This window comes from Sinocyclocheilus rhinocerous, unplaced genomic scaffold (assembly GCF_001515625.1).
Source record: "Sinocyclocheilus rhinocerous isolate Xijiao unplaced genomic scaffold, SAMN03320098_v1.1 scaffold4856, whole genome shotgun sequence".
Lineage (NCBI taxonomy): Eukaryota > Metazoa > Chordata > Actinopteri > Cypriniformes > Cyprinidae > Sinocyclocheilus > Sinocyclocheilus rhinocerous.
The window spans coordinates 72,321-83,799 of NW_015649565.1; the positions used below are offsets into that span (position 1 = coordinate 72,321).

Sequence of the window (11,479 nt, forward strand, 5' to 3'; positions counted from 1 at the left end):
TGGCTGTTTCTGTCAATGGTAAGTTTTAATTTAAAATTGTGATAGCCTACTACCTTAGCGTAAGAAAAGTAGACTATAGGCTGTGTTTACATGTAGGGCTGGGCAAAAATATTTATTTTCCGATTAATCGTTTTTTTACATGACGTCGATTCGATATCGATTCTCAAAAGCCGCGAATCAATCTTTTCCGGGATTTCAGCACATTTAAAACAAGATCTGATTAACGTGAATCTTATCATTAGTCTTCTCCACTAGATGTCACCCTTACGCAATGTTACAACGGAAAGCCTGTCATTCATTCAGTGCTTATGGCGGAGATACTGTTGACAAGAACCAAGAACAAAGCAATATGCGTAATTTGCAATGCTCAGGTAAAATTCTATAGTAATACTACAAATGTGTGGATGCATTTGACATCACGCGTAAAGGCGCCATGATTTCTGCAATGAATGAATGGCGGGTGTTGCGACGCACTGTTTTGTTTACTACACACTTTATTAAAGCGCGGACGACGCACGTGGTGTTTTCAGCCTCGGTCGTCTCACTATGATGATATGAATACACAAATATTATCCCCAGCTGCTCTGAGAGTCACTTCATTAGCATTTTACCGTTTAATTTGACAAAACTACCGTCATATCACATACACAGCAGCTGCAAGTTCCTCAAGGCAACCCCTTCAAAATAAAAGTTTAGTTTAACGTGAAGAAACTGTATCAGAAATATTACTATTTAGCAGTCTTAAGACTCAATGTAACAACAATGCTACTACTACTATTAAATATTAATAAATCTTTATTTTTAAAGGAATAATCACATTTGTTTTCTTTTTAATTTTAACAGTAAACCTCTGTTGTGCAGCACTTTGTTTGCCAAAAAATAAAAGTGTTTAATTTTCATTTGATTAGGATAAATTAAATTAATGTTTTATGCCTTCATCTGATTACCAGAAAAATTAAGAACATTTTATTAGGCCTTATTATTGTTTAAAAAGGATCCTATACAATAAAGAATAGGTTTAAAATACAGGCCTGTGGCTCTTAATTTCTTTTCTTCTGAATCGATACCCAGCCCTAATATAAAAATTCTCATAGTTCATTGTAAAATAAAGAAAAAAATCAATTACTCACATGAGATCCATTAGTGTAAAAAGCCAGTTATTGTGATCTGTTATTGATACATTTAATTGGGGCTGCACAATTTGGGGAAATATAATTTTTTTTAAAGAAGAAATATATATTAAACAAAATAAGGTATATTAATATTGTAATTCTTCAGTGTGAAATAAAAAATCGAGTGCTCAAATTAGATCCATTAGTTCAATGTTGCTATATATATATATATATATATATATATATATAATGTATGTATATATATGTATATGTATGTTTTATTTATTATTTCCATGTTTTTAGTTACTATGTTCTAAAATATTCAAAATAAACTATTAGCTATTAAACTATCTCATAGCAATTCAGGGGGAAAAAACTTGAGCATCAGCTGTAAGTTTGTGCAGTGGAAGTGCAGATGGAAACTAGAAATCTTGCACACAAGTGCACGTTATGATACAAACTACTGTATTTCACACAGCTGTTGCATCATTGACAAACTATTTTCCTGTTTGACTCTGTAAAGCTGCTTTGACACAACCAGTATTGTATAAAGCACTATACAAATAAAGGTGACTTGACATTTTGCATTGACGCTGCATCCTAAATAATGCATAATACATTTACTCATTTAACAGGTGACTTCCAACAGAGGAACAAAGTGCCAGGTTTATTAGACAACGACAGCTAGAAAACAGGAGAAATGAGAAGAAATATATGACTTAAATTCTGATCTGCCTGTTCAGGATGACACAGATTTCATATCAATTGAAATTGGTGATGTGTGCGTGTAGGAAACTGACTCAGGAGGAGCTGGAGAGACGCGAGAAGGAGACGAAGCTGTCGGAGGTGGACAGTAAAGCTGTGCTCTCAGAGGAGGAGGTGAGAGCCCTGAAACAGAAGATCAAGGACATCGAGGAGGAGATGCAGCAGAACGAACGCTCTCTGAAGTCTGAGGTGAGAAACATTTACTGCACAGAATCACTGTATTCTCAACTCATCATAGTCTCATTCTCACCTCCCTGCCATCGCTTTCTAACAGGTGGCAATCCAGGAGAAGAAAGTCCATGAGAACTGGGTGAGTAATTACCACGCTTCGTCTTTGTAATGAAAACTAGAAGCTTTTCGTCTTTTGTATTAGGGATTCACTGGCTGATACTGATAGCTTACAATTATTTGTGTGTTATGACCATAGACTGATATGGTACACATTTCAAAATGTTTTAAATGCAGATTTAAATACAGAAATATTACTATTGTACAGTGGAATGCACTACTTATGGTAATACTACTAATAGTAATATTAATAATAATGAAAATAATTTATTTTTTTTTATTTGGAAAATTGCACAATGTTTTAATTTTAACAGTAAACTTCTGTTGTACAGCAATTTGCCAAAAAATTAAATAATTGTTAATATTCATTGGTTTACATTTGAAAAGATTAGTTAAATTATGTTTCATGCCTTCATTTGATTACCACTGTTTTTGATAATACGTTTATATTAAATCATAAATCAAGAAAAATTTAAACGGACAACACAGAATTTCTGGAAAAGAAAAAAAAATTATTGTGGCCATGTTGTTGTAAAAATCGTAAGAAATTTTTCAAATGTAAAAATTTTATGAATTCAATTGAGTAGACATGCTTTTTGATTATTAAAATTATACACATTTTAAATTAAAGCAGAAAACATGGAATAAAACGGATTTCATGGGGCCCTAAAAATTTATTTTGTTAAACTTTTAATAAATTGTTTTTAAGTTGTCTAATTTTATGATTTCAATTAATTAGACATGTCTTTTTATTACTAAAATTTAATTGAACCATTAAAACAATCCAGAAAAATGAAAACAATTTGTAGACTTTGTAATGAAAACTAGAAGCTTTTTGTCATTTGCATTAGGGATGCGCTGACTGATACTGATAGCTTACAATTATTTATAAATATTTAAAATCATTACAATTAAATGGCAAAGACAAAAGCAGATAACAAAATTATTTAATTTTTATTAATTATTGTGGCCATGTTGTTGTAAAAATCGTAAGAAATTTTTAAAATGTAAAAATTTTATGAATTCAATTGATTAGACATGCTTTTTGATTATTAAAATTATGCAAATTTTAAATTAAAGCAGAAAACATGGAATAAAACGGATTTCATGGGGCCCTAAAAATTTATTTTGTTAAACTTTTAATAAATTGTTTTTAAGTTGTCTAATTTTATGATTTCAATTAATTAGACATGTCTTTTTATTACTAAAATTTAATTGAACCATTAAAACAATCCAGAAAAATGAAAACAATTTGTAGACTTTGTAATGAAAACTAGAAGCTTTTTGTCATTTGCATTAGGGATGCGCTGACTGATACTGATAGCTTACAATTATTTATAAATATTTAAAATCATTACAATTAAATGGCAAAGACAAAAGCAGATAACAAAATTATTTAATTTTTATTAATAATAATAAAATTGGCTAATACTGATATATTTACCGATGTATTAATCATACCTACTGTTTTTTTTTTTTCTTCCTTTTTATAGTTGAAAGCCCGCACCTCTGAACGAACTCTGGTGGAGGAACGAAGAGAGTCGGCCACTCTTCGTCAGAAGTGAGTATTCATCAAATCACATTTACATTTAATCATTTAGCAGATGCTTTTATCCAAAGCGACTTACAAATGAGGAGAACAATAGAAGCAATCAGACCAACGAGAGAACAACAACAGTATACAAGTGCCATGACAAGTCTCAGTTAGTCTAGCACAGTACACGTAACTAGGTTTGTTTTTTTTTGTTTTTTAATAATAGAATGGAACGGAATAGAATATCACACTGTTCAAATGCAGTATCCTCCATATCATTGCTGTTAGCGTTGTCAAAAGACCCGGTACTTCGGTACCAAGTCGGTACTAAAAAAATTAAAACGGATGTTTTACGGAGAGCGTAAATTTAAATTCAAACGGAGAGCACAAAAGCAGATGCGCTCTCTTCATAAAAGCACTGAGACATGGCGACATCAAAATGAGGAAACACATCAAAGTAACAAAACACTTTAAAGACAGACACCCACATCAAATGAAAGAGTTCAAGTAGGTAAGTTGCATTTGAATGTCGGATTGAAATGCACATCGCTGTTATTGGAGTAGTTAATCGTTAGCATAAGCGCGGCTAGCGCTAATGCAATGAGCATTAAGCCTCGTACACACCGGGACGATTATCGTGCGCGCTTATCGCCGACGTTTTTCGACGCGTCTTTTGTGTTCATACTGAACAAAAGCGCCATTCTCATTGGCCGGCCAGTTTTTGACGCAGCGCGTCAAACCAAAAAAAAGAGCCCGAGGTGTTTTTAAAAAAATGACGCTTTTACGCCTCGCGTTTGCGCGTCGGTGTGCACACTTACATTGGCGCCCTTTGTTTAGTCACGAGGCGTTAAACGTCTGCGATAATCGCGCGCGATATTCGTTCCGGTGTGAACAAGCCTTTAGAATGAAGTTTCTTTATTAACTATTTAATGCTCCTATAGCTTTTTTTTAATTGGCATGTTTTTGTGTTTTGCTTTGATACTGAGAACCGTGGATTTTCACTGGTATTGGTACCAAATACTAAAATTTTGGTACCGTGACAACACTAGTTGCTGTTATTGTCAGTGATGTTTCTGAGCTCTGGTGTTTGTGCATTTGTAAAGGCTTGTGGAGTACAGCGATAAAATATCAGACCTGGAGCAAAGTCTGTTCAAACTCAACTCTGGACCTCCAGACCGCCACATGCCTCCACAGCGCCGAGGTGAGGAGTTTCTGTCCTCTCATTCACACTTCACAGGGTCTTCACTACACACACCACCCACAGAATAGCTGCTGCTGCTGTCCACAGTTCGTTTGACAGGCTTTTGTTTTTGCATAATGTGGTGGTGTTAACTAAAACTATTAAAAATCATTTTTGTTATTGTTATTAGATGAAAATGTAAAAAAATGTTAAGTTCTAAAATAACTGAAGTAAGAATAAATGAAAGAAAACACAAACATTATTTTTAAAAAATGAATGAAAACTGACAAATGAATATGGCAAAACCATATTTCAGACACAGACGGTCATTCTTGTATAAATGCAATGTTATTTTGTTAATGAAAACTATTCAAATCATTTTCATTAATTGAAATGAAGCAGAAACTAAATTAAATATAAATATTAGATGTAAAACAAAAAAATAGAAATGTTGCCTAGGTGACTAAAATAAGTACTAAAATAAATAAAATGGAAATAAAATCATTCATGCAAAATAGAAATTCGTTGTTTAAAAAAAAAAAAAACTAATGACAAATTATGATGAGAAATGCATTCAGTCTGACAGGGTTTCATTCTTGTATAATGCTAAGTTGTTATTGTTAACAGAAACTAAAAATCTTTATTAATTGAAATAAAATGTAAATATTAGATGAAAAAATTTAACTAAAATATGTACCAAAATAACTAAAACTGAAATAAAAATCATGAATGATAAATAGAAAAATTGTTATTGTTAACCAAAACTATTAAAAATCGTTTTCATTAATTGAAATAAAGTTAAAATAAAATATCATTATTAAATTAAAAAACTTAAACATAATAGCTTAATATAATTTTTTTTTTTTGCTATTAAAAATCTTTAACATTAATTGAAATAAAACTGAAATAAAATATAATTATTAGATAACTTAATAGCTAGATAGAAAAAGTATTTTTTTAAAAATCCAAAAACTAATGACAATGACAAAAGCATATAAAAAAATTACAAAAATTAAAATGAAAGCTAATGAAAAATAATAACTACTATATTAGTATACAAACAATACTGGTATAATGTAAGTCTATGAAGTCCAGAGAGAATACAAGCAGTATTTTATCTGTTTTCATCTGGCATTTTACATTTTTCCAAGGTAAAAAAAAAAAAAAAAGCAAAAGTAATTAAATATGCCGTTTTTAAAAATACTCGTCATAATATAGTACTTTTTCACTTTTTTTACTACTTTTGGGAGGCTTGTCAGACTTGGCGACAGTAACCGAGGGGCGGAGCTTAGCGCAGGGTTGATTGCTCTTATGTGTCCGGTTGTGTCATTGGCTCATATTGTTTCTGATTGTGCTGGTTTGGTCTGAACAGGTGATTCGTACGGGCCATCTCCTGTGAGTGGGGGGGCTCCCTCTCCTCCTCTAATGATAGAGGGTCCAGGACGCCCCCCCTCTGCACCTGTAGGGCGACGGGGCGAACCGTTCGGTGAGTCGCCGCTGCGTCGTCTTCCTCCCCTTGACATCAACTTTATCCTCTCCTTTCATTTTCCAGCTTTCCTGTTTTTGAGTCGCTCTCCGTTTTAGCTTTCCTGTCATTTCCCCCTCAGTTTCTCTCCTCAGAGCATTTCCTTCAGTCTTTGTCATTGAAAGCGTTGCTGATGTGTTTGCTCCTGAAGTCCAGCCTCTAATGTCAGTATAAATGACTGATAACGGCTCCTAATCCCTTGTGATCTGTTCCAGGTCCACGACCCCCGTCTGACCCTCACGGACGCTTCTCGGATCTCGGACACCCGCTGCCATCCAGACCAGGTGCTTATGATACGACCTGTTATAAAGCAGCAAAGAAGGCTGCATTTATTTGATCAAATATACAGTGAAAATTTTGAAATATTATTACAATTTAAAATACCTGTTGTCTATTGTAATATATAGTAAAATGTAATTTATTTCTGTGGTCAAAGCTGAATTTTCATCATTACTCCAGTCTTCAGTGTCACATGATCACTGCTCAAGAAACATTTTATTTTTATGATTATTATCAATGTTGAAAACAGTTGTGCTGCTTCATATTTTTGTGGAGACCATGATACATTTTATCTTTCAGGATTCTTTGATGAATAGAAAGTTCCAAAGAACAACATTTATTTGAAATAGAAATATTTTGTAACATTATAAATGTCTTTACTGGCACTTTTGATCAATTTAATGCTTTCTTGCTAAAAAAAAATTTATTTATTAAAAAAAAACAAAAAAAAACAAAATGAGAAATGTTACCTTGCCAACTAAATAAAATAAGTACCAAAATAACTAAAACTGAAATAAAAATAAATCAAAGCTAAATAGAAAAATTATATTAAAAAAATATGACAATGGTCATTTTTTTATTTGAAATGTAGCTGAAATAAAATAAAATATAAATGTTAGATGAAAAGCTTAAATTCTTAAATGAAAATTAGAAATGTTGACTTGTCATCTAAAATAAGTACTAAAATAGCAAACCGAAATAAATTAAAGCTAAATAGAGAAATTAAAAACATTGTTTACATCTTTTGTGATTGTTTGATGAATAGAAAGTTCAAAAGAACAGCATTTATTTTAAATAGAATTTTTTTTCTTTTTTAATAAATGTGGACTTTATCAGATATGGTCTGCATTGCACAGTTTAAGATCTACATTATATCTGCATTCACAGATGTCTAAATTTCATTTTCAGAAATGTTTCCTCCGAGGACTTCATCTCCCTGTGCACACGATGGACCGATGGTAAGGATCACAGCTGTCATGTTTTTCTCTGAGATTTTATGTACAATATGTCCAAATGTGAGCAAGGAGATCTCCAGTAAACAGTCATGCGTATCCAGATGTTGTTCTCCATTAAACGGCGGTGGGTGTGTTTGCTTTAAAGCAGCCGGCACCGGTCAGTGAGACGGCCGAGGCCTCAGAGCAGGTCTCGTCTGAGCCCATAGAGCCTGTGAGTACAGCGGCTGGGTGCTGGGATGGATGGGACTGGTTTGTGCACAGTGCCAGGGTCTGTTTTGGGGGTCTTCAGAGCCTGATTAATCACAACATGTCTTTGTTCACTTTCTAATTACTGTGTGGGTCTTGTGCTCAGAATGTGGCGTATGTTTAACAAACCTCATGTCGGTGAGTGAGTTACAGCATGTATAGGCCTGAAACATACTCTACACAAGTACATGAATGCAAAATAGTTCTAGCAATGCAAGATTGATTGAAATGGAACACAACAAGACTTTATCGGCTCTAATGAGTAGTAAGATGCATTACCACCACAGTGACACAAGCGCATGTTAAGTATGTGAAATTGAATTGAATGTAAAATGAAAATAAATAAATAGGGCTTAAATAGATAGGGCTGCACAAATAATGCTCTGCATGTCCTGAGAGTTGGGTAACGCAACATTTGCCACTCATGCTTTTACACATTTTGATAATTTCTAACATTTTTGTGCACAGACGTTTACAGCCTTTCAGCCGTATTCTGCCAAAATAAAAGCTTGAGGTTTTGAAATGTCAAAAGCTTAAATATTTTAAAAATATAAATATTTCATAAATTATAAAAGCTTGAGTATCCATTAATAATGAATGTATTATTATTATTATTATTATAATAGTTAATATTATTAATAAGTGATATTATTAATATTATAATAATAATATTACTTCAATATTATTGTAGTGTAAAATAAAATAATTTTTTACAGTACAATTGTAATTTACAACACTTTGAAATGTCAAAAGCTTAAATATTTTTAAAATATAAATATTTCATAAATTATAAAAGCTTGAGTATCCATTAATAATGAATGTATTATTATTATTATTATAATAGTTAATATTATTAATAAGTAATATTATTAATATTATAATAATAATATTACTTCAATATTATTGTAGTGTAAAATAAAATAATTTTTTACAGTACAATTGTAATTTACAACACTTTCATTTTTTATAATTGGAGTTAGATTAATAATCAACAGTTATGATAATTATTAATTAAGCTTGAGGCATTGAAGTGTTAAAAGCTTGAGAGTTTGAACATTCGTAAGCGAAGAATTTAAGACATAAATATTAGTATTGTAACTTGTAGTGTAAAATACAAAATTATCATCAATCTTTATTTTATTTTACATTAAACTTTTATTTTACAGCAGTAAGATTTCTTTATTCATTTTTATAATTGGTTAATATAGTAAACAATTATTATGATTATTATTAATAAAGCTTGAGGCTTTGAAATGTTAAGACAAATTATTGTAACTGTAATATCAAATGTTCGGTTTATTTTATAGTATAATTGTAATTTACAACAGTAATATATTTGACTTCATTTTTTTATAATTAGTTATATTATTATTATATTAATAATTAATGATCAATAGAGCTGATAATTATTACTACTATTATTAGGGCTATTGTTGTTATTATTATATTCAAACTGATTGGGTTCCTAAAACAGCAGTGTGACCATTAAAAAACATCAGAGAACCGTGAGCATGCATGTGAATGTGTTAAATGATTGAACTAATTTTAAATAAAAAAACTTAAAATCTCAGGATGACTGGAATATTAAAATGTTTTATGTCCAAGATGTTGGGCTAACAGAAGGGTTTGTGAATCCCTGCGCTTGTTTCTGCTGTTCTTGTATAAAGTATGTTTCTGGCCTTGCAGTGGTTCACTGATGTCTGCTTGGGTCGGTTAACAGGAATCCGGTGTTAAATCACTTTTTTTCATAACCTGTAGTTCTGCATCTTCTCCTCCAGCTCTCCAAGTCTCAGAGTCAGGGATCCTTCTTGCCATCTCCCATCCGTGATTCTCCGGTTCCTCCACCGAAGTCGTACGGACCCCCAGTCATGCCACCCATGATGATACGACCGCTCAATGGCCACCCGCCCATGATCCCGCCAGAGCAGCGCTTCAGACCGCCACCCATGGGCTCATACGGCCCTCCTCGTCCAATCGGCCCATTTGGACCCCTACCGCCACCGTTTGGTAATCTTCATTACCTTTTAGTCTCCTTGTAAGATTGAGACCATTGTACCAGTCGTTTCAAATGAAACCAAACATGACTGTGAATATCACTTGCATTCATGTAGAACATTAGATTATGCTATTGACCATTCTGAGTGAAATGGGGGAGGATGAACAATGCAAAGGTGAGAAAGAAGCTTTCCCGCATCTTCTCTCAGTGAGAAGTGGAAACAGATGCCTGTATGTTAATACACTGTGTTTGTATTGTCCGTATCTCAGAAGATCAAAGTGTCTGAGGTTACATGCGTTAGACTAAAACATCTAAAAATAAGCAAAAAAAGGCAAACCGATATTGTTAATTGAGCACTACCGTCCACACAGCTGACATGTTACCAGTTTTGGAGTTTTAAAAAAGGAAAATATTAGTAATATTATTAGTATATAACAGACATATTTTGGTTTCCGAAATTTCGGTCCATCACTTGTATTTCCTAGGGGTGGGAATCTTTAGTCACCTCACGATCCGATTCTGGGAGTCACGATCCGATTCCAGAACGATTCTTGATCTACTTTTTTCCCCCTTATTAATTAATTAGTTTACCGACTTGAGAATCTTAAAATCCTTACTTTTACATATCCTTACATGGGTAATTAAGTACTTTTTAAAATAATTACAAATTGAAAAAAATAATTAAAACAGTTGTGTTAAGAATTTTAAACTAACATAACTTCAAAACATACAAGCAAGTAGCAAATAACGAGGAGCATAGAAACATATTACAAACAACAAACAAAGAGTGCTTTCAGTATTTAAGATTATCTGAACGTTTTCCATTCAAGAACTGAGTGATTTTTCTTCATCTTTACTGTTGTTTTTTACTATGACATCACAGACAGCGGGAGATCTATTGAGCTGCATTCACGCACGGATCTCTTTTGAAATATAAGAAGTAATGTGGGTTGTCTTGTCCGTTTAATCCCTTAAGACGTAACTGGCTGTGTTTACATTAACTTTGCGCCATAAAACCATTTTGAGATGCAAGTGCATTAAACCACTTACACGGAGTCGCGCACAGCCGCATGCGTGAGCAGTCTTCACAAACAAAGCGCGCGTCAGCATTTGAAATTGAAAGCAGCCTTCTGTTAGTGAGGTTCATATTTTAAATATGCAAGTCCACTGCATTCCAAACCACATAAATGATGACTTCGTAGAGCATTTGTAAGGAAAATACTGACAGGCGAGACCGCACACTTCAAGTTAGGGCTGGGCAAAAAATAGAATGCGATTTTCATGCGAATCTCGTCAGTAAAGCCGCTTCTGGTGATTACTTACATCAAACAAAGCGTGCAAAATTTTCAAGTGCAATGAAGCCCGCGATTGTCCTTGTAATTCGCTTCAACCTTTCCGAACTTTATGAAAGATTATTTTACGGAACGTTCGAGTGGTGTATGTGTGTGAGGAATTGGAAGCAAGCAGAATACGGGTGTTTCTAAAGCAAACCCAGCGTCATCGGCGCATCTGGTTAAAAACTAAGCTCAGAATCGATTCTGAATCGTTGGCGAGAGAATCGCGATGCACCGATTTTTTCTCCCACCCCTAGAAAACAG

At 33.1% G+C, this 11,479-nt stretch overlaps 1 pseudogene; it reads left to right on the plus strand.

Moving 5' to 3' along the window:
* The window catches only part of LOC107710642 (melanoma inhibitory activity protein 3-like), a 36,146-nt pseudogene that overhangs the window by 21,633 nt on the left and 3,034 nt on the right, over positions 1–11,479 (plus strand).